This window comes from Patagioenas fasciata, chromosome 24, assembly GCF_037038585.1.
Source record: "Patagioenas fasciata isolate bPatFas1 chromosome 24, bPatFas1.hap1, whole genome shotgun sequence".
Lineage (NCBI taxonomy): Eukaryota > Metazoa > Chordata > Aves > Columbiformes > Columbidae > Patagioenas > Patagioenas fasciata.
Window position 1 is genome coordinate 4925124 of NC_092543.1, and position 22841 is coordinate 4947964.

The 22841-nt window shown below is 49.8% G+C and overlaps 1 long non-coding RNA gene across 5 annotated transcripts in view; it reads left to right on the forward strand.

Moving 5' to 3' along the window:
- Window positions 1-22841, forward strand: part of LOC139825539 (uncharacterized) — a 67766-nt gene that overhangs the window by 40929 nt on the left and 3996 nt on the right. For 4 of the 5 annotated variants that reach the window (XR_011735625.1, XR_011735624.1, XR_011735627.1 and 1 more), the window contains exons 2-5: window positions 8420-8533; window positions 12417-12473; window positions 18216-18395; window positions 21306-22342. This is a non-coding gene — a long non-coding RNA (uncharacterized lncRNA). The remainder of the gene's footprint in view (window positions 1-8419; window positions 8534-12416; window positions 12474-18215; window positions 18396-21305; window positions 22343-22841) is intronic. The other variant, XR_011735626.1, reaches the window with a different exon arrangement.

Sequence of the window (22841 nt, forward strand, 5' to 3'; positions counted from 1 at the left end):
CGGCAATAATTATTCATTGTAATTGCTAAAATAAGCTTCCTGTTAGAAATGTCCAAGCTGGGTATTTCTCCTCTTGCAAGGTTCTGGCATATTCTTTTCAAAGGAAACCGGAAACCTTTTAAAGAGAAATATCAAAGGAAACATTTTGTTTCACAAAACCAAAATATATTTCTTGACAGGCGCAGAAGTGCCCCAGATCCTCGATCCAAATGCCAACGGGCGCTTAGGGGAACTTCCCAACATATCAAAGAGCTCTAGGCCAGGCCTTTCCTTTCCAATTTCACCGCAGCTGCTGCTGTTCCTGTCCAGAAATGTGAAAACAGGGCAGGGAAAATACCTTCTTGTGCATGTTTTTGATGCCGATGCTTTCAAAGAGCTGTTTGGCATCCCCCATCCTGAGTGTATTTGCCAGCTAAAACGGCAGGGCTCGTGGTGCTAAAGGTTTTTGCCGTGACTTGAGCATTGTTGCTTTTAGATGCCTTTTTCCTCAGAAAGACCAGAAAATGGGTCCTTTTTAGGGGCTGTGGGGAAAAGCCGCTGTCAGGAATTTCTGTGAAGTCTCATTTGATTTCCCTACCCTTGTCCCTAATGTTTTTACCAAGTGCTTAAAGGGGAACTGAGCTTACTGGGCACTTTTTCCAGGACTATGGAATCTTAAGCGTTTTACGTATACATATATATGTATGCGCATGTATGGATATATATAATTTTTATAGCATTGAGTGCAGCGCAGGACATCAAACCCCATGTCGTTTATTTCCCCTCCTAATGATATATCTCTGGAGTCCCGATTGCTCGAGCTATTCCAAAAATGTGGCTGGTGTCTGTGCTTGGGATGGATGGAAAGCTTCTCCTGTCAATGGCCTTTCCAGCTCCTCAGTAGCTGCTGTAACATTACAGTAGCTGTTAGCAGCTCATGTCAAAGAGGGGGACCCTGGAGCACTGGGACCATCGAAACCAAGATCCGATCCCCATTACCTGTGCAATAACTCTTGCAAGAGAGAAGGAAACGGTCAGTGGTGTTCAATAAACCCACACGGGTCTGTGCGCGAAGCCTTGCAGTGATGTGGGAATCATTCCCGGGACGCGCTTCCAAATTGCTTAAGAAACTTAAGCCCTAAATCCCGTTAGGATTAAAGGCTCTTTGGTATTTGGGAGAACGTTACCCTTTGGGAGCCAAAAAGAGCCGTGACTTGAGGCTTCATCCTCAACTTTAGCATAGGATTCCCTTCATCATCATCATCATCCCAGCCAAACCCCGACTGCTCTGAGCAGCAGAGGGCATTGCCTGTTCCATTTGTCTGTACCTAACGCTGCATTTCCCCGCAATGGGATCTGTTATATAGAGATTAGCATCCAAGAGGAGTTCCGGTGCCAAAAAACAAACATTTTTGGCTTTTCTGTGTCGTGTTTTTGGCTTTTTCTCACCAAAGTTCTGAAAAACTTGAAGGGAGGGGAAAAAATGTTAATCAAACTTGGTTATAATTTCCTGTGCAGGCTGGGAATGCTGGATGGATCCAGACCTCTGGTTAGTCTTACCCAGTTTCCCAAGGCGTTCAGGACCAGGATCTAGTCCCTGGACATCATCTCATTGATATCATCTCAGTGGAAGGACCAGGAGATGCATCTACCCTGAAAACCACCCCAGAACACACCGAGACGTGACCATCGGTCCAGGGAGCCTCGTTTCCCAGCCCCGCCAAGCTCTGATGCTAACAAGGAGGCTGCTTTTATCTCTGCTGGTATTAGTGCCGCTATAAACTCGATAACACTGGAGTTCCCATAAGAATTCAAGAGGTGGGACTCCCATGGACCAGCCGCTTCCCAGCGTCGGTGCCGCATCTGGAAATAGTGCAGAGGCTGCGTTTTTGCAGCCGCCACCGCTGCAATTTGAAGAGAGAAAGAGAGGTATTCCAAGTATTTTTGTCTTTAAAAGGAAATACTGAATAACTTATGGATAAGACATTAACCCGGGCCTAGACCACTCGTGGTTGTTGAAGAGCCCTCAGCACTGTTTGCGAGAAGCAAGGCGGAGGGGGTGTTAGTCTTGGACTCCTGCCTAAATTCCAGTTTAAGGAAACGCATCCCAACTACCTAAAATTCCACCTGCATTTTGAGTTGGTGCTAGGTTTGGCTTCCCAACCAGGCTTGAACAAAACCTCTGCCCTTCATCAGTGCTTCGGGTGAGAAAACAGCTCCGGCTTTAGCGATACGGCTGATTCGGTCCTGCGGTGGAAACCCAGGATCTTTAGTTATCAAATTTTGCTGCAACACCAGCTCATCATTTTAATGGGGTGAATATCCAGAGGTGACCATGCTGCCTCATAGAAAAAGTGCGATCCCTGTAAAACAAAGTTAAAAACAACCCTTCTGGATGAAAGGTGGTGATATTTGAAGACAGTTATTTTATCTTTCCTCGGCTTTAAAGATAACACGCTACCAGCATGTGAAAAGGCATCATTTTTCTTCTCTGGGAGTTATTTATGATCTTAATCCCACTCCACCCTACACATTACAGTTTGTGAGGCTTTTCGGTGAAGCTGTTAGTGCTTTAAAAAGCAGATCAAATCACATTTTCCCACCCCTTTTGTTCCCACTTCATCTTCTCTGCACCCCAGCGCTGGCCCATTTGAACGGCAGAGATCAGCTTCCCTCGCAACCTGGTCCACAAACCCGGCTCGGGTTCCTGGGCGTGCGGGGAACCGCGGGTTTGAGAAACACTTTGTTTGGATATAAATACTTTCACACTTTGGCAAAGCATATGTTGCCTTGTCTCTATGAGTAACGATGTGCCGTCCTCCGCTATCCCTGTTTTGCATTTCAAAGTCACCCCCGAAGGAAACTTGAGCAGCGGGTGGTGATGCTGCCGCCCCAGCTTTGTAAATGACAATCTCCATGTGAGATGAGATTATTGAGTATGAGGCTGTGCCATGATGGAGCAGCTGGGGATCTGGTTTTGTCCCTGATACAGGGCTTGGTGGGTTTTAACCTTTGTTTGATGGGGCAAATGTCGGAAGGGGAACTTGATGGGAAAAGGTGGTGGGTCTGGAAGCAAGGGGTGAGTTCTGGGCTCTTCTGAGGCCTCTGGCAAAGCCTGTGCTGCTTTTGAGAAAGCCAGAATTTCATTTTAAAGCTTTTCACAGCATCGTGGGCATAGGACTTAGTGTCTGAGCTGAAGCAATGGTTCCATAAACCCTCCAACTCAACTCGTGCTCATGTAGGGTAGTGAAGGGCATTTTATCTTTATTGCTCCATCATGATGGCAGCTCCTGAATTCATATTTCTCTTGCTTCTCACTTGCAAGATGAAGGTGTTGCCCATCCTCCTCATACCCCTGTGGAAGGATTTCTCCTGGATACCAACTCATGAACTATTTTGCAGCAAAACCACCACTGTCACTGAATTACACCAATACAAGTACTGGATGGCTGTGCAGAAAGTAAATAGCTCTGCATGGACCCAGACCTGGGGAAAGATGCTGTAAATGGAGGGCAGGTGGTTGTGTCCATGGCATGCCCAAGCATCCCTCTTTGCCCAGCTATTTTCCTTGGGTTTGGAGCCCTCCTGTTATTTGTAATCAGTTGTTCATGTTTTAATCAATCAGGCACATGCCCCAGGATTCCGTCTGGCTGAGGGGACCGATGGAGCGATTGACTCCAGATGGGAAACGTCTGAGTCGGGAACGTTCCGATCGTTCACAGCAAAACTCAGGGGGAAGCGGAGGCCGAGGCGGAGCGGGGGAATTGGTCTTTTCATCGTGTCCTTTTGCAGCCAAGACATCGCGGGGAGTTCACGAGACGCGGTGTTTTAATTGCTTGCAGGTCAGGCAGGTCCCTTAGGGTATGGGGCTGGCGAGGAAAAAATGCTGATAATGCAGATGAAAATTCCAGTATCGGGATTCATTTGGCACGAGGCGAAGGGGGAATAACCTGTGACAGTGCATGATTATTTTTCACACACAAACCCTGAGGCACAGGAGCTTTTCAAAGACCAAGGTTTACTTCTTAAATTGGAGCTCACAGTCTCATGGAAGATGAAGGAATAAGATGCTTTGTGTGTGTGCAAGAGTGAAAAGGCCTTTGGCAAAGTGTTTTGGTGAGTCTGCGTGTCCTGAGCATCCTCCCTTGGGATGAGAGAGCAGGTGGGTTTGGGAACGGGTGCCTGTGAGAGGATGGTTGTGTCTGTTCACACGTTTGGGGTGTGTGTCTGGCACAAGCCGACGTTGCTATAAGACTAGAACAGGTTTACATTTTCCACCTTCCAGGCAATCACGGAGGAAAGAGATTGTCTCATTTTTTCATGTCCATATATCTCGTCTGCGAGTTGCCGGGGCAACACTGTATATGTTTGCAGCCTGGAAGGATCTGGGGATGGAAAATGAAGCCAGGGAGTGGACCGAGGAGAGGAGTCCAGCAGGAATTTTCCTCTGGTCTTGTGTGACCGACTGGTTAGCACTAATTTAAGCCGCTCTCCCGGGATTAGTCATCAAATCTGAGATTTCCATTTTGATTATTTTAAATCGACCGCAGTTGCTCTTGGGAGGCCGTTTTTCATGTTAGAAATTAACCTCGCGGCGACGGAGCCGGTGGGGGCTGCAGGATGGGAGCCAGCAGGCCGGGTAGTACCATAGAAACACAAACAAGGTACAACATCTTGCTCTCCCGGCCGGTGGAAAGCGGATTCCCCGGGGAGCAGCGGCTCCGCGGCGGTGCAGCCGCTGCTTCCAGCTCCATGGGAGGCACCGGGATACCTGGGTTTGCTCCGTGGCCACTCAGTGCGTTATTGTGGCTTGTGCTTTGCTCCAGGGCTTGGTTTTTTAGGATGGGAGAAATCACTGCAAGGATGCGCTTGGCAAACAAACACTGCCCTGGTTGCAGGCTCGGAAAGTCCACGGGAGGTTCCCATCTGCTCTGGAGAGGTTTTTGACCATGGAGTCTTTGAAGTTCTTACTGATTTTAAGGTTTATTTATTATTAAGGTGTCTTGCTGGCTGTATTGCCCTGGCACTAACAGAACCGCAACCACGCAGGCACTTTCCTCCCACCCATCCTTCCCCAAACCCATCCAGCGCACCATGAAAAGGCCCCTTCAGCTCTCTGAAGAATTTTTGGGGGTTTCCTCAAGGCCAAATTACCTTCTCTGTACTTCTTCCCCCCATAGCCTTGCCTGTAAAAGGCGATTCGTGCCGAAACTTCCGAACGCTTGGCAGAGGGTTGGTATTTGTGCCGAGTGGCTGCCCTCAGCTTGGCTGATCTCAAGCAAATAAATAAGGCAAGAACTTCACAAGGACAAGGAAAAGCGGCGGAGGTGGCGGTGCCGTTCCTGTTGGAAAGCTGGCATTCCCCACCTCTGCTAAATGAGGTTCAGAGGGGCCATCTGGTACGTGTATTTCTGATCTCATCGTTTTATTTCACTGCATTGGGTTGGGTTTTTTGATTCTTTCTTTTTGCCACTCACTTGGGAACAGGAATTGGTGTTTGAAAACCCTCCCCGCAAGAAATATAACATTAGATAAGAAGCGCGTGCAAGGAGTTGCTGATGCTGGAGTCACCCCAGGGTATCTCTCCAACGTCCCCCTGTCCCCCCTCCAGTCTCTGAGCTCTTCCATGCAGGTGACACTTTGCTTTGGGGTGGTTTTTGTGGGGACACGGGCTGACGTCCCCATACCCCGGCCCAGCTGGGTGTTTGTGTGTCTCAGCAGCATACGGAGGGCGGTTACAGCCGGAGCGTTTTCAGCTGTTGGGAAAAAGGCTGTAAAACGCGATTCCCACCATAAGCAGCCGTTGGGTTCGGAGTACATCAAATTGGGTATTTTACCGCTGGCAGAAACCAAAACCTGATGCGCCGGAGGATGGTAAAGCCCTGAACTAATCCCTGTAATTGTTTAATACCACAGCCAGCAAGGAAATGTTTTCTGATCCCGTTAATCTTCGCAGTGAAAGAAAAACTTCTGTAACTGTATCCGTAGCGAGTAAATTCCTGGTTTTTTCCCATAGATAAATACACAGCCCTTCTCTAGCCGTGGCCCTGTGCGGAGCCTGCAATAGGTTAATGGGGGAGAAGGGAAGATGCTCTCTGCAGCCTTTAAACCCCCCCAAAAACAAAAAATGGGGTGAAGTGTGAGGTCCAGCCCAGCAAGAGATGGGAGCGGGATGACATGGGAGTCAGAGCCAAAGGGCTGCACCCCAATTCGGGGGATGCTCCCTGGAGCTGCCCAGCTCCTCATTGGGGTTTTTAGCCACTTTATTTTCTTGAGGACCACATTTCATAGGAAAGGGAAGAGAGGAAAGGCTGGGAGGGAGGGATGGAGGGTGTTTCTGGTACTGAGCAGCGGTGCGGGGCCATTTCTCTCGGCAGCTGACAGTGTAAATGCATTTCCTGGCACGCAGCTCGCTCTGTATTAAAATTCTTGATGAAGATTATTAAAGTGTGTTTATGAAAAGCCTACGAGTGGTTCTTGGACTCCAACCTGCCTTTTTCAAAATGGGATGTTTGGGTGCGGGCTTATTAAAACCAGCCTGCCCAAACCCACCCCTCTGGCTCCATTGGTAAAGGGTGACAACGGCAGCAACTGGGGACCGGTGTGGGGCGTCCGCAGCCCTTAACCATTCCCCAGAAGCTTGCTGCGTGTTTATTTGAGTGTTTTGCACGATTTAAGGATGTGCTTGTGTCCCTCTGTGCGCACATCTCGCCCAGCCCTGCATCACCATCCTGCTGCCGCACGCACCGGCCTGGGACCTGATTCCCATTCTCTAGATGCTCTTCCCTTTCCAACTCGAGGTAGGAGTCTTTTCTCTAATATGGGAGACCAGGTTGTATATCTAAATATATGTCCTTAAAAAAAGAACATTATTTCCAAGAACAATGGTGGAAGCAGCCCAAAAATGTGCTAAGAAGGACAAATGCATTAGGGTTGGAGTCCAAGCAAAATATCAGAAGGGTGAATCAGAAAGAAGGAAAGGAAGGCGGGGAAAAGAAATAGAAGCGTATGGAGTTTTTAAAAAGCTATTTTTTCCTTTTAATGTTAATGGCAGCTTTTCAATTTGAGCTTCGAGTGCTGGCGAAATGTGTCAAGTGCTCCTGCCCCGAGCCATATTCTGGGGGGATGCGAAAGCATTGTTGCAGTGACACGGCCAAGCTGGTTTCAATCCATTTAGCCCTTTCAAAGATGTATTTCCTATTATTGTTATTAATTGGGCTCATTAATTTCTGTTCTGGGCTTTTTAACGGCTTCTCTGTCTCTATTCCCCTGTGATGTTTGATTAGTGGGGCTAATTAGCCACCACACCCCTGGTTTCAGCCATAGGTCACCAGTCCCCCCCATTAGAAATAAACTCTTGGGGGTGTTTTACAGGAGTTTCTTGACGGGGGAAAAGCTGAGCTGCTTTATAAACCTTTCCTCTGTAGGAAAATAGGAGATGCATTAATGGGTGCTGCATAGCAAAGATGTTGGTTGGGAGCTGATGGCAGAGAGGTAGATGGAGGGGCCATAAAAAAACCCCAAAGTCATAAAATCTTGGGTTTGATTGCATGAAAAGGGAAGAAAATCTGTTCTCCAGGCCAATCAGGATGGCGTGGTGGGAGGAGAAGAGGGGAGATCAAGCCCAAATTCGTACTTAGCCCTGGTGACTGCAGCATCCGTCAGTGCCGAAGACAATCTGTGTCTCATTAATCATCTGATATAAACAGAGGGAGACTCGCTGGAACGGAGCGGTGTCGCTGGATGAATGGCCTGGACTTGGAAAATAAACATTTCAAGCTCTGCCACGGCGTTTATTTTTGCTAAATGCTTCGCTGTGCCTGGGCATTCTGCTGGCGGGGGGTGTCCGCACCCCAAATCCATCCTCCCAAATATATCAGTCTGCCCTGGGTGCTTTCATGCCTTAGCTCCAACCTCAAGGGTTGCTTGGTTGGTTAGCGGGTAACTGGGCAGCATGGATGGGTTTGTGGGCAGGATGCTTCTCCTCACCCTGGTCCCACAAACCTGCGGTCAGCAGTGATCCAGGGACGTGGCACTTGCAGGTTGAATCCGTTTAATCCATCAGTGCTCTCCGTGTTCACGCACTGCTGCATTTCCACAAACAGCACTTGTTTTTCCTTCAAACCTCTTATGCCTGCTGTGGGTTTTTTATTCCCCGCTTCCCCTCTGCAAAAAGCCACCAGGTGCAGTCTGGAATCCCTGCTCGCCCAAATATGCCTTTAATTCTGATTTATTAAGATGGTTATTGTATAGATGATTAGAAACATATTCGGGGAGATTTCACAGACATGTAGCCATTACAGAGCTGTTAATCTTTTATAAATATGTTTTTAATCATACCAATATTTAACATATGATAACTGTCCTATTAAATGTAATGTATAGCTGGCAACCTTTTTATAAAGAATCGCAAACTATATATGTTTTTTTTTTCCTATAGGCTCATTAACTTCTGGTGCTAAGGAGATATTAGCAACACCACAAGTGGATGGTTCAACATGAGATGTTGTACGAGGACCTTCACCAGGAGAGGGTTTTGCTGACACCCTGGCAGGTGAGTCTGGGTTTTTTCCTATGGCCATGGACCTGTTACCTCCTTATTTTTAGTGTTATTTGGTGCATCTTGCGTAGCTTGTAGCACAGCCCACACTCCTCCCATGTGTCTCTATGACATCGGGAACAGTAAATGCCATCAGCAATGACATTTTGGGTCCTATGTCTCTGGCAGCGAGAAGAAAACAAGCACCCCCCAGCTACCCTCGCTCAGAAAATAAATGACATAACTTGGGCTGGCATTTCAGGTGCTTTCTGACTTGACGTGCCATCCAGCTGACCAGCCGTTCCCCAGGAGAAGACAGGTTGAGAAGGGGAAGAAATTCCACTAAATTGCCTGATTTTAGCTGGAAAAATAAACCCTGCTGCCTCCCCTGCTTCACAGGAGATGCTGCTGTGGAGCGGGAGGACTCGCTCCCACCCAGGCTGCTCCGTGACCCCCTTTTGTGGCTTTTTTTGTCTCTGTGTCTCCAAACTAACGCTTTTTGTCCCCGACACCACGCTGCCCCGCTACCCCCGGCCCCGTTGGCTGAGGAGGAGCCACCGGGGCAGGACAAGGGGCTTTTCTTTGTGGAGAACAGTGAGGGATCTCATAACGGGGCAGCTGGCCATCGCCCACCACCGTCCTCCACACCTCGGTCACGTCTGGGCGCTGGCATTTACTGGGACGGGGTGCATCGGGCACCATGAGCAAATTGTGCACAGGGGGAGGATGGAGAGACGGGGTCAGCGCTTGGGGAGGTGGCCCCAGGTCTGCAGAGGAGTCCTGGGCTCAGCGCTTGAGCACAACCCACGTCTGATACGAAGTTTTTAACACATTTTCCTAAAACTGGCTCATTTCCATGTTTCTACGGGGGGACAGGGTGAACAAAACATCCCACTGTCCCCTTCTCCAGCAGCACAGCAAGCCCAGAAGCAGCCGGGGTAAAGGGACAGGGTTATTTCCAGCTCCGTTTGCAGTGTCCCCCTCGCAGCCTGCGGAAGCCGGGAGCTCCCCGGCCCCGTGTGCCGGTGCTTGGAGCGCTCGCTGTTTGTTTTGGAAGCAGACGGGCTTTGTCTGCAGAGCCGACGGCGAGTTTTCCGCGGCCCACCTTGTAAACTTCCCCAGCCCCGGCTCTCATTGCACCCAGCAGCTACCTGGGCTGCCAGCACGGCCGAATATTTTCATCTCCAGGTGCTATTTCGGTGTCTGAGCTCCCCGTGATGGCTGATGTTGGTGTGTGGGTGTGTGGAGAGATCTGCCACCCCCATCCCATCTCCCTGCGATCCCATCACTTCAACTCTTCCTTTCTGTGAGGTCTTTCCCTGCCTTGTTTTGTGCATTTGCTGCAAGGTGATGGGCTCTGAATTGCTCCACAGAGTGCGGTGGGTACCAGGAGCTTGGGGAGGGTGCAGGAAGGAGCGAGGATGCTCAAGAGGTGCTATGGGGAACGTGGAGAGAAAAGACGGGAAAAAACTCAGAGCTTTGGCTAAGCCAGTCAGGGATTGCGTGGACCTTTTCCCTCGTGACATGTTATCTTTGCTTTTTAAAAAATTAATGAAAATGTGCATTTTGCATGGCTCAAATCCCAGAAGCAAGGTCTGGGGGAAGAGGGGAACTGAGCAGGGCTGTGCTGGTAGCTCCAGGCTGGGGGGTTAATGGCCCCCCGGTTCCCTGAGGCTACCAAAAGCTGCTTTGGGCTAGTGCTGGGCTCTGCTGTGGGGGAGAGGGCAGGCTCCCCTCTGTGGGAGGTCCTGGGTAACCTCTGCCTTTATTTTTTTTCCTTCTTTCCTGTTACAAAAAGCTCATCTGGGCCGTTTTTCCTGCCAGCCTTCCTCTGCGCTACGGGAAGGCCAAGCAAAACCTTCCCCGAGGGCAGCCCATGTTCCACAGCTGCTTTCCAGGGGATTTCTCCCCTATTTCTCCAAAACTCCTCTCCCTGTCGGAGCAGGGACGGCGCAGGATCACCCCGGGCCGGACCTCTCCCAGCCCGCAGCGGCTATAAAGCTGTCGGCAGAGGCGGCCACGTGCTGGAGACGCACTTAGGGGAGGCTGAGCTTCCCTTCTCCCATCGCCGCGTCTCTCGGCCTCCATCACCGTCTCCAGCATGTGCCAGGAGACAAAGCTGGCGCTTCTCCCACCAGCGAAGCGTCGAGGCGTCGGCCAAGACGTCTGGTGGGAAGGAAGAGCCCGTCTGCAGGCGCTGAGGAGAAGAAGAATCTCTCCACCGACCCTCTCTGCTCCGTTGAGCCTCTCGCCGGTATCGCACATCCAGGAGCGAGCAGCCTGAGGCTCCGTCTGGATCCCCGTGTCCATCTGGAAGGGAACTATAAGGGATCAGCAGCCCCAATGCAACGCGCGTGTCAGAGATGAGTTTTCCCTTTCCCAATGTGTAGCATCATCCTTGCTTTGTGTGTGGGGAAACTGAGGCAGGATGGTCCCAGAGCCCATGCGCCACGACCTGTTCAGCTCCCTCACTGGCTGCCCACCAGCAGAAGGGTTTTAAAGAAAGAAGGAATTTCCATCCTGTCAGAAATCCAAAAATTTCCCACTGTCGGTCTCATCTTTAAATGTAGAAGTTTGGAATTTCACCTAAAAAGAAATAGTCGCAAGAAGAAATATCTCCCTTTGTCTCTACAAATAATTCTGAATATGAGAGAGGAATTAGGGTGCAACACAAGGCACTAACCCTCCCGAGACGCGACGCTTTCATACTCCTGAATAGGTGTTTTCATCAAATTGAAATATGCCTGCAAAATGCTGTCTGGCAAAATTCTGTTCAGCTGGAAAAGCACTGTCTAGCTCACTCTCCCTTCAAGTTATCTCTCTAGACCTCATACAAAATCTTTATTTATTCACTCCCGTTTCAGGTGGTCTCTACTTCTCCATCTCTAGGCATCCACAAATCACGATTTGCCTCTCTAGCATCAGGGACTGGCTGAAAAAAGCGTAAAGGACTTTCTTTTTAATTCCATTTTTGTTCCTTTTGCAACTTGGTTCGCTCTTGGGTATGTCTGAGCTGCTCAGTGAGTCTCAGAGCTAGAAACGTGTTTTCTTTCTGTTTGACGCTTAAGAAGCTAATGAAATTATTCAGCCCCAGCGTATGAAATCAAGCATATATTTGAATTTATCAGCTCTGTGATGGGGATGTAAAAGGATGGAGATGGTCACATGCGGGGAATCAGCTCCCTGCCTCCTGTCTGGGGACAAAGGGGTTGACATTTGGGAGCTTTCTGCTCCCGTCCCTGTCTCCCGTGCTATTTCTGTTCATGGTGGTACCCAGGGAAAGCAGGGGTCAGGAGAAAGCCCTGTCCCTTTCCAGTGTCCCCAGAGGGCTCGCCGAGGGATGAAGAGGTATTTCGGAACAGAACCAGGTGCCTTGGAAGCTCCAGACTGACTTTCTCACGGGAAGAGCAGACTTGGCCCCTCCAAACAGGCTCAGACCTCCAAACTACCCCCTGCCCGTGCGTGTTTGTGCATCTGCGATCTCAGAGAACCTCCTGAGTCGCAAGGGACCCGCAAGGAGCATCGAGTCCAACTCCTCGTGGCCTCGGGTACCACGGTGATGGGTGAGAAGAGGGGGATCATTAGAGAGGTGTCCAGCAGTGCGCTGGAGGCTGTGGGATTCCACATTGCGCATTTTCAAGGCTTAGGATGCTCGTCCTCCTCCAGGCACCCTCGAGCATTGCCCTTCTCGCCTCTGAGACAGGGCAGGTATCTTCAGGAGGGGTGATATTTACCCAGATGATGGGAGAGCAGGAGCTCAAAGCAGGAGGAGGTGACACGTCAGGGCTGGAGTGAAAATGCTGCAACCATCACAAGCTTTCTTTGCTTTTTATACTCATTTGCAGCAGTTTGCTATGTTGGCTTCATGTCGGATTAATCCATGTCTATCTCTATGCAGGCTCATGTTTTGGCTGCTGATGGACGGTGTCTTGCAGAGCCAGCTGCACCCCACCAGGTAAGAACCTCTGATGTATTCTTCTTTCCAAACACTGCCACTTTTAGCTCTTTTCTATGTGTCACCAAAAACCGTCTCGCATCCTGCCTACAGGAACTGTTCTGTACAGCCTCAGGTGGGGGATACAATGTGGTACATGTCATCTTTGCATTGCAAAACAGAGAACATAGCTTCTTGCTGCTCGCAGCAGATAAACCTGTGGCTCTGCAGGGAGGACGCGGCTTTTCCCGGGGCTGCGGAGCGTGGCCGAGCCGGGCGATCCTGGCACGTGTGCGAGCTCCGCATCGCCCAGCCAACCCAAACAGGACCCGCTGACCCGCTCACATATTTTATATCATCTCTGCTGTTCACAAATGCGGGCCCTGGGGCTGCTGCCTGCTGGAGAGGAATTTCTGTGCCCTGAGCAGGGGTGGCTCCAGCCCCCGAGGATTCTCCTGGTTGTTTGGGGGGGGAAAATATCTTATGTCTTGGCCAGATAACAGAGCAGAGACTTTTGCTGCTTTGTGTGTGATGTGAACATCACCAGCATGAGATGGGTTTGTTTCCATCAATACTGGCCGTGCTCAGGTTTGTTATATGGTGGCTGTTTTAATGAAAAACCTTCCCCTAGAAAACCCCGCCTGGCTGCGACTCAAACCAGCCCTTAGACCACGCTTAAGAGAGTCTCGTATAGCTTCGATCCGCTCCTAATTGCCCTACAGCAAGCCAAAAGCCCACCTGTGTCCTACCACCCACCAGGCCCCCTTCTCCCGGAGAACTGTGCAGGTTTAAACTCACCTCTTATTGCTGCCGTCTCCTGTAAGACATTTCCAAAGCGGCTGATACAATAATGCTTAAAAACCTCCCCGAAGTGGGAAACTTGAGCATGTAGGGTGCCTGTCATTTTCTAGCATCTTCTTCACCTTTCTGGGTACCTCCTGGCAGCAGGAGATGGAGGGGGCAAGAAAGGCCACAAAGCTCCTTAAATTACAAGTAATTTTTCCTCTTTTAAACCTCAGAGCCCTGCACAGCACGCGTACCCCATCAATGCACGGAAATGGCATCCACGTTCCTCTTTTACTGCTTGCTCGCTATTTTGGTGATTAAGAAAACGGGGGAGCTGGGGGCACTCATTCTTGAGCTCGGGGAGAGCAGGAGGCTTGTAAAGACTTTAAGTGCTGCAGGAATTACGAGGCAATTAAAACAAATCAGGCCGGAGTTGGGACTGTGTCAATAAAACCGAGAGGAACTGATGTCAGCTCCGTGCGGGACGCGGGGACCGGTGGCTCTGCCCTCTCTGAGCCCCTGGGCTTGGTGGTCTCCTGGATTTGGGAAGGAAAAAGCAAGACATTTTGGGGCTGGGTGGGCTCTTTTGTTCTGTTTCTCAGTGCTTTCAGCTGACCTGAATCCCTCCCCGACAAATGCAAATCCTGCGTGAGCGCAGGTGGGTGTTCTGTGAACGGGAGATGAACAATCACCAAACAAAGCAAAAAATAATATCAAAGGGGGTGAGCAGAGATCCCAAATCGCTCTTTTGGGATGGAAGAGGCCCAGCTCTAAGGAGGGAGCGTATTTTGCTTGTTGCTGAGTCATAAGGTAAAAACTCAGGGATGCTTTTTCTTATTTATCTAGAATTCTGTCAAAACTCAGCTTGGATTTCCTGACCTGATGAGAACAAGAAGAGCAACATCAGCTGGGATTAGTGGGAATCAATACAGTTTTTTTCCATTTCTCATTACCATGCTGATCTCTTTCAGATCTGAGTCATTCCAAGAGTGAGGACTAACATCCTCAGGTCAGCTTGTGGCTCAGGATCTGTCAAGGCTGATGTTTGAATATTTTCTCTTGGGTGTAAGTGATTTCTCGTGCAAACCACTTGAGTTGAAGTACCCGGTGACAGGGAGTGGAGCCTGTTCTCTGCTTCCTCTTAGGAAAGTCCCAGAGAAACCTCGTCCGGCTCTTAGGCCACGATGAGAGCGTTTGCCAACGTCCTGTGCCCAGTTTTAAAACTGGAGAAGGCAAAAAAAGGATTTGGTTTTTGGTCTCTGTTTGCTGAACTCCTGTTCAGCAGGTTTACTTAGCTTTGGTCAGTTATTTACTTGTCTACACCGGAGCGCGGCTGGATCAGAGCAATGCAAACGTGTTTCTTGAGGGTAGATGAGGACTTGGACTAAAACCTAGGGCTGTACTAAATGTCCAAAAGGTCGTGAGGTTTAGGACAAGTTCCTGGGGGTTTAAGCTGGGTTTAGGCTGGGTTTGGCTGTGTGCTGCTCGGCAGCTGCCTGGTCCTCGCTGTTTATCTCTTCCTTGGGAGCGAAGGAAGCGGATCCACTTCACACGAAGTGAAATTACACAAACCGTGGGGGATAATTTGGAAATGAAACTCTCGGTGGGGCTGGCAGCCAGCTGGGGCTCACCTTAGGCCTTAGACTTTCAGGGACCAGACTCTGGGTCTGGCATCCCTTGAGCTCAGTGCGGTGGCCCTGGGTGGTGAATTCCTTTGCCCTGGGCTAACTCTGCCTTTTCCAGCTCCATTTTTATGGGCAGCAGTGCCTGGGAGCAGCTCGGTACCTCCCCTGCTCACTCAGTTTATATTTACTGGGTTTTTACCTCCCTATAAAACAAGAATACCCGAACACAGGCTCTTGTGAAGGTTGCAGGGGCAGAGGGGAACAACCCCTACAGGTTTTTGAGGTCAAACCTCAGCAGCCCTTTGGCAGGAGGGTTTGCTCCATCGCTGCTTCAGAGATGGGGAAACTGAGGCACAAGGCGGAGACGAGATGCTGTCACTGTCCCCTAAGGTGTAAGGAGGAGGAGAGAGGAATTTGTCTAAATGTCCCTGTTCCCTTCCTGGGGGAGATCCCCCCATCTTGCCCCCTTCTTCCATATGTGCAATCTCCTCCCTAATATTAAGCTCAGGTTTGGGTTATCCCACAGGTAGAACATCTGCAATATCTGCTTTCCAAGCTTTGGGTTGCAGAGCACAGAAGAACCCCCCAAGATCAGCGCTCGGCTGCCAAAAAATAGTGCAACAAGTCCCGGGAGCCCCATGCAAAAAGCAGCTGCCTCCTCCAAGAGCAACATGCGGGAGGTTTCTTGGTGGGACCCGCTGCCACCCGCATCCCCCTCCGTCCCACGACGGTGGTCCCCGTGCGGTAAGGACGCAGATGGTGGGGGTTAAATGCCAGCAGCCGTGCTCAGCTGTTCTCCCCGGCAGGAATTAAACCCCTGCCTTTAACAACCCCACCGAGCACATTCCCATCCCCACATAACTGCTCATGTATCCCTGGTACCCACTTTACAGCAAAACACCTTTCGGGCAGTTGGAAGGGAAAGTTCCCCCCTGATCAATGCTCTCGTAATAATTTCTGGCTCGATTAATACATTTTCACCTATCCCCTTCTCACTGGGACCCATCTGAAAGCCAAGCTGGGATTTTGCCCTTGAGGGAACCTCAGGTTTTAACCTGTTTTCAGGGACTACATTAAAATGTAAGACCTTAATGGGAATGATACAGCTGAAGCTAAGAAATCCAGCCTCGCTGCTCTGTTTCCCGAATGATTTTCATCCCAGCTGATGATATCAGATTGCCAATTCTTTTCCTGTTTTATAAATGAATGTAATCCTTCTGCAGAAAAGGTGTCAGCTTGGATGCTTTGGTCCTCAAGGTTTTTAGTGATCATTACCAAAGGTTTGGGATGCAACAGCTTCCCAGTGGAAACCAAAAAGCTTTGCAAAAATGACACCTTGTTTCTCATACCTTCCTTTCACTTTATTGCTTTGGTTTGCTTTTGTAGAAAAAACTGCTGGTGTACAGTATTGTTGCGGGTCGTTCGCCTTGGTTTAGGTGAGATTTTAGTTTTACATGTGTATTTATAACAGAGATTCCTACTTTTAACAGATTATTAGATACTGAAAGGAAATATTTCTGCCTGGATAAGAGAGAATGATAGGATGCTACCCAAACAGGGCACTGCAGCTGCTTGTAACCAAAACAGATGATTCTGTGAACTTCTATTAGAGCCAAACGGGGTGAGCACCCTTGGGTGTTCAACATGTCCCCCTCGGATCCCCAAATCTGGGCAGGAGGGAGCCGGGTTCTGCATCGTGCCCGCAGGAGCGACATTCCCATCCGTGAACCCATTGCAGCTGCTTGTGATGGATCCCAGATGATTTCTCAGCCTGGGCTGCACAGTCACTCATGTTAGATTATAAACTGGAACTTTTACAGGCTGTATGTGGGGTTTGTGGCTTCCTTTCCCTCTCTCCGTCTCCAAAGTCCATGATTCTTAATAAATCATCCTCTAGCCTGAGCTGAGTCTTGCTGTTTTAAGTTTAACTAGCTTATTTTTTTGCTGATAAGCCAGACTTTGAATTCTTCCCAGGATCACGAGTTGGGGCTGGTAATATAGTGAAGGAGAGACTGTTAATCATGATATATCACATGCCAATAGGAGCAGCATCGAGTGCTCCCTGTGAGCAGCACGTTTCCCTTATATCAGCATTTACAGGCTATTTCACAGAGTTGCTGGGAGGGAAGAGTCAGGGCTCCCAGCAGATATAAATTAGGTTTATTATCGGAGCCAACTCAACAGGATCACAGGGCAGAGTTCTCAGTTACGTGCACAGGGTGAGGGGAAAACGGACTCCAGTGGCAGGAAAATGTTGTAGTAGGCGCCTATTTCTTATGTTGTATCAGTGCAAACAACTTCTTAAGGCTTTGATCCTGACTTCACTCCAAATTTCTACTCTTGTTCAGTCCAAAGAGACCCAAATCCACCCAAGGGTGGACCAAAGCATAGAGAGAACCTGCTACACCCTCTTGTTGTTTCTTTCTCTTGTTCTTCTTTACCCCCACCCTGTCAGCACATAAATTACTTTTCCTTGACGGCTCCAGGCAAACACGATTACGTTTTCAGATCCGTCACGGTCTGATCCTCGTTCTCCCAGTATCGCTGTTGACTTTGGCCAACTGCTCCCATGGCTGTGTCTGCTCAACCCTCCTCCTCCTCCTCAGAGCCCAGACCAGCTCCCATCACATCTTACAGACACAAAAGTCTCAAAGTTGTGTCCCCATAGAATTAACCCTCCGAAGACCAACGTAGCGCTCAGTGTTGGTCACCTGAAGAGCGACCAACCCAGCCCTAGGTAGAGCAGCTCTTTGGGGGTTTTGCCGGTATGAGCTGGGAGGTGGAGGAGCCCTCCCCGGGGCACGTTATGCGCTGACAAATGGATTTATCAAGATTAAATGTAGTCCTGACGCGAGCAGTGGGGAGACACAGGCATGAGGTTGTGGTTACCAGCTCCGCTCCCCCTCAGCTAACACCTGGTACTGGGCAGCCCAGCTTCCTCCACCCCAATCTGACTCATCCTCCCAGCTTTAGCCAAAGAAAACCCCCACCCCTTCCACCTCAGCATCCCCTGGAGAAGCCCCTTGGTGCCGGATGGTCCTGGCACATCTTTTATCTGGCTTTGGCCCAGCAGGCCACAAATTCCTGCTCCTTCGCAGCAGGGAGGGAACATGATGCTCCATGCCCCTCTGCTCGGGGCAGCTCCTCGTGTCACACGGATCGGCCACTTTGTTCCCTTGGAAATTTTGCCCAGCTGGGCTCTGGAGGTGAGCCAGGGTCCATCTGTGCCGCCGTGGGAAGGCGAGACGGGAAGACACGGTGAAGGCACGCTCGGGGCTTTGCTGTTTCGTGGGAATTTGTCTTGTTTTCCTTTTGGAGGGATATTTTAAATCACGTTTATGTTTTTCTACAGAGCTGATGGCCATGTCCTTGCTGCCTCCTTACCAAAGGTACCAACACCTTCCCCTCGGCTTTTGCAGAAAATCGGTTTGGCCAGAGCCACCTCAGAGGTGGGTTGTGCTCCTCCCCGATGGATCCTGGACGCTCCAGCATCCTCTGTGGCTCAGCAGGATTTGCAGGGCTGATCCAATGGGTGAGTTCTGGCTTCCACTCCACCTCTCTACAGCCATCAGTTCACTATTGAACTCCCAGGGTGAATCCCTGGACGAGGGGGAGAGCTTCATCATGCATCTACTAATGGATGGATGCCTGTTTACCTTGGCTTTCCCTGCCTCGTGGCTGCTGGAGAGTTATCTGAGTGATGAATTCGTCCGCGCAGGGACCCCCAAATCATGGGGGCAGAGGGGAAGCATCTATTACAGCGGCTTGGCATGAGGGAGGAGGAATAACAGAGACGGGTGGTGGTTGCACATCAAAGCCGGGCCTCCGCTTTCCTCCCCTATCTCCTAGATTTCATCTGGCTGTGGTGAAACTGCAGGCACAAGCAAGCAGTCTGGCATGTCAGAGGCTTGTGTCTGTGGGCAGAAAAAGGGGATTTCTTCATTCCAGCTATGCCGGGCACTGCGGCTTGGATTGCACGCGATGCCCAGGCACAAGCATCCCCTGCTCCGTCCAGCCGTGGTTGCACATCTCACATGAAGCCAGCAGCTCCCAGCTGCACATGTGGCGGTGTGGGGCAGATTTTGGGGCCTGCACAGGTTTGAGGGCAGGATAGAGAAGAAACTGTAAAGGAGAAAAAACTGTAAAGCCCAGGTCCTTCTTCTTCTAAGCCACCCAGAGCCGCTGCTCTCTCAGGGCTTTGTTTTGCACGGTCAACTGACCCACTGCAAATCAGGAGGTTCTCAGTGTGGAACCACCAGCTCTACATCCCCCCACAAGGGGCTGGAAGGCACCAGCAGCTCAGAGGATGCTCAGTGATCTCTCTGGTAGCTGAAGCCTAAATCCTCCTTAGCAGCAACAGGATGGATTTGAGATGGTTTTGGCTCAGCAAATAGATACCATGGTCTTTGGAAAAATGGGATGAGTCCAGGACGGGGACGCAGGGCCAAGCACTCGTGGGTCATTAGGTCCATAAGTGCCTGTCGCCAGGGCAGGTTATGACAGCGAGAGCTGTTGGAGAAGCAAATCCTCCTATCGCCTCGTCCCTTCGCAGTTACAAACCATAGGGCTGCTGTCGGGACGGTCAGCAGATCCACCTGGGCTTGCTGGAGGCCATCAGGGTGGCACGGCAGGAGGAGAAAATAACTTAAAACACATCCTCAAAGCGTTCTCCACGAAAGGAGACCTTTTGCCAGCATTGTGCAATGCTGGCTCATTATTTTCTGTGAACTTTAGTCCTCCTTTAATCTGTGCCACAGTAACCTCCGGGGGAAAGAGCGTTGCTGATTCCCGATTTCAGCCGCTATCAAAACCCTGGAGCTCTGTCCCAGGCCATTGTTCTGTGTCCTGTCACCCGTGTTGTCCCCAGTGGTTCCCCCTCAGAGCCAACGCTCCAGCAAAGCGATCCCGCAGATGGCTTGTAAAATTAGCATCGTCCCCGTGGCTTCACGTCCCACAAAAAAGCCACGCTGAACTTTCAAATGGTATTTGTTTGTTTGCTTGTTTTGGCAAGAGGAAAAAGGACCAGGGTGAAGTTTTGGGGAAACAGATCCTGCATCCTTTGTCTGGCTTTGTGGCTTCGACTGGAAAAGCTGTTCCCCGCTTTTTTCCCTTATCAGTTGATTAGGTGGTTAATGCAGGAAAGGCAGCTGGACGGCAAAGGCACCGTCCATGTGTTAAGCATTATTGCTGCAGTTATTAATAGCCAAACTCTTGGGCAATGTTTCCGGGCAACGCCGGCTCCAGGAATCGAGGATTTCAGGGGCACGTGTTTGCTCACCCGGCTCTTTCGGGCTGGGGGATGCGAGGTCGGCTCTGGGGAGGCTGTTTCTTCCAGCTGATGGCCAGCGACTCCATTCTCACGAGGTGTCGAGCACCAGAGCAGGCAGGGCTGGAAATTTTCCACCTTTCTGGAAAACCAGGAGCAGGAGGGGAGAAAACAGAGGGGGTTTGCACAGGCAAGGAGAGCGTCCGTGTGTTGTCTGGATTACAGCCATCCAGCAAGGTCCGTCTCTCATCCCAGCCTTCACAGGCCCCTTTTCTTCAGAAATTACAAAGAGCTGCGCATCATAATCTCATCTGGCTCTTCCCTGGAAGGAGCCTTTGCCGTCCCACCCTCCCTCTGCCCTTCCCCACCCCAAACCGCGTCTTCCAGGAACATCTCCAGCCCCACCACCTCTTCCAGGACCTCTCCAGATCATCTGTTTCACGGTCGCCTGTAGCTCAGGGTCCATCTCTGCTGGAGCCGGGTGGTTTTGAGCAGCAGGGGATGTGATACTGGGCATCGGGACTGAGGTGTTGTTGTGGTTCTTTTCCCCTCTTTGTGTTTTTTTTGGTCAGATTTATTAACCCTTCAGGGTCAAGACATCTCCATGTGCTCATGGGTGACGTTAAAACTGTGTTTGTGTTCAATTTGAAAGGCTTGGAAGGGGCCAAGCCAGACAAGTGCTGTATTAAGGACAGTTCTGGATGTGGGTCCCTACTCTGAGAGCATCTTTGGGAAGGTAAAGCGGTTCCTGCCCTGTCTCCAAAACTTGGAGACAAACCTGCAATTTTTAAGCTTCTTTAAGGCATCTGCAGATGAGGAAAAGTCATTGAAGAGAAGCAAAACCCTTGTGTAAAGGCCCTTCCCAAACTTGCCCTCAACTGGAGAAATCCTGATTCATATCACTGGTCTTGAATTCTAACAGGTGCCCTCGAAGAACCTGCAAGATCAATTTGATCAAATGAATCCACAAGGACTAAGTTTTGGTAGATTTTCTTATTCAAGTTCTGTATTTGTGTGTTAGGCGTAAAACTGGGGTGTCCATGTTCTGCAGGCTTGACTAGAAAAGTGGGAATTCAGCCTGGAGAAAAGCATCAACACAGATAAAAGCAGAAAACAGAAGAGTCCTACAAACCCCACTGTGTATATCTGAGTTAATTATTTTCTGGTTATTTTCAGGAGTCCCCCATGTTGATAAGAGCACAGCAAGGAAGCGGAGAGGCGGGGAAGATCTGTGATATACCCCGGTGATGCTCGCACAAGACTCACGTTTACCTGAAACCATCTCTGCCTCGTCTTACGTGGTGAGAGCACAAATCCCCCCTCAACGCATAGCGGAGAGTGAGTTTTAGCATTTTCACATGCCACCTTTTGCATGTTGTCAAGAAGCAGGGTGTTAATTGGGGAATACATGTTTATTAGGGGCTGTGTATGATTACGGGAGTTCAGGTTGAGGTTTTTTCCCAGCTGTTGCTCTCACAAAAGTGTTGCAGGCTCTGGCCCCTGCAGCCCCGTGTCTGCCTGGCCCTGCATTGCAGCCCATGGAGGAGCAGAGCGGGGAACGACCGTGGGAGAGGAGCTGCAAAGAAAATAATCTGGCCTGTTTCTCTGCAAAAGTGCCAGGGGGAAGGGGCTGGGATGGAGGAGATTTGAGTTCTCATCCACATCCCCAGGCCAGCGCGGTGGGATTTGGGAAAATTAGGAGGACAGGATTTGTGCATGACAAAATATGTGAATTGCCAGACCCCTTTTTCTCCTTTTTTGTTTTTGCAATGTACTTTTGAGGAATGTCCAAACATAGAAACTTTAGCCCAAAAGGAATTTTATCCAAAGAATTTATGAGCAACTTGAAAAGAGAAAGCAGTGAGAAGAAACTGAAAGCCAGATGTAACTGCAGCTTTCGATGGCTTTTAGTTTAGTTTCAAATTTTGCAGGGGCTCTAACTGGGAACCTCAAGATTTTTGCAACGTCTGTAATTGGGTTTTCAGGCAGCAGTGAACTTTTAATCACTTATTTCTGGTCTTCTGCCCATCTCCAAAAGGGAGTATCTGACCATTTCATTAAACTCTTGTTTTCGGGTGCTGGTATGAGGAAGAGAATGGCAGGAATTGACAGAAATGCTGTGAAATCCTGAACTCGGGAGGTACGAGACACCCCAAGCAGCGCAGAGACCTGTGGGCACATCTCCAGAGAAGAAGAACATTCAAAATGAACAGGTGAGCAGTGTCTCGTGTGTTAAACCTCAATACAGACTCGTACTGTGGCGTGAACCAGGCTGGGAAAATGAGGCTGAAGGATGCTCAAGGCACAGGATTTCCCCTCTGTAAATAAAGGCTCAGATCTTAAACCGGTACCATTTTGGGAGGGTCGGTCCCAGTGGCTGCTGTAAAATCAGTAAAATCAGGGCCTGGTGCTCTCCAGCGTGTTTAACTTCGCTCTGTGTTTTGCCAGAGACTGTTATGAAGAAATAAGGCTCTGCCTTTTTATCATTCCTCGGAGCGTCTGTCTGATGTCATTCTGTCTGGCAACCGAGCGATCAAAAGAAACTCCCCAGGGAGAAATTTCTCAAACAAACAGCCAGCGAGGCAAAAAATAATACCCCCATTAAATATAATAAAATGCAAAAAACCACAGTGTCTCCCTGATAAATGAAAAGGCAGCTTATGCGAGACTCTGGACACAGAAATTTGCATCCTGCCTTTCACCAAGGGCCAG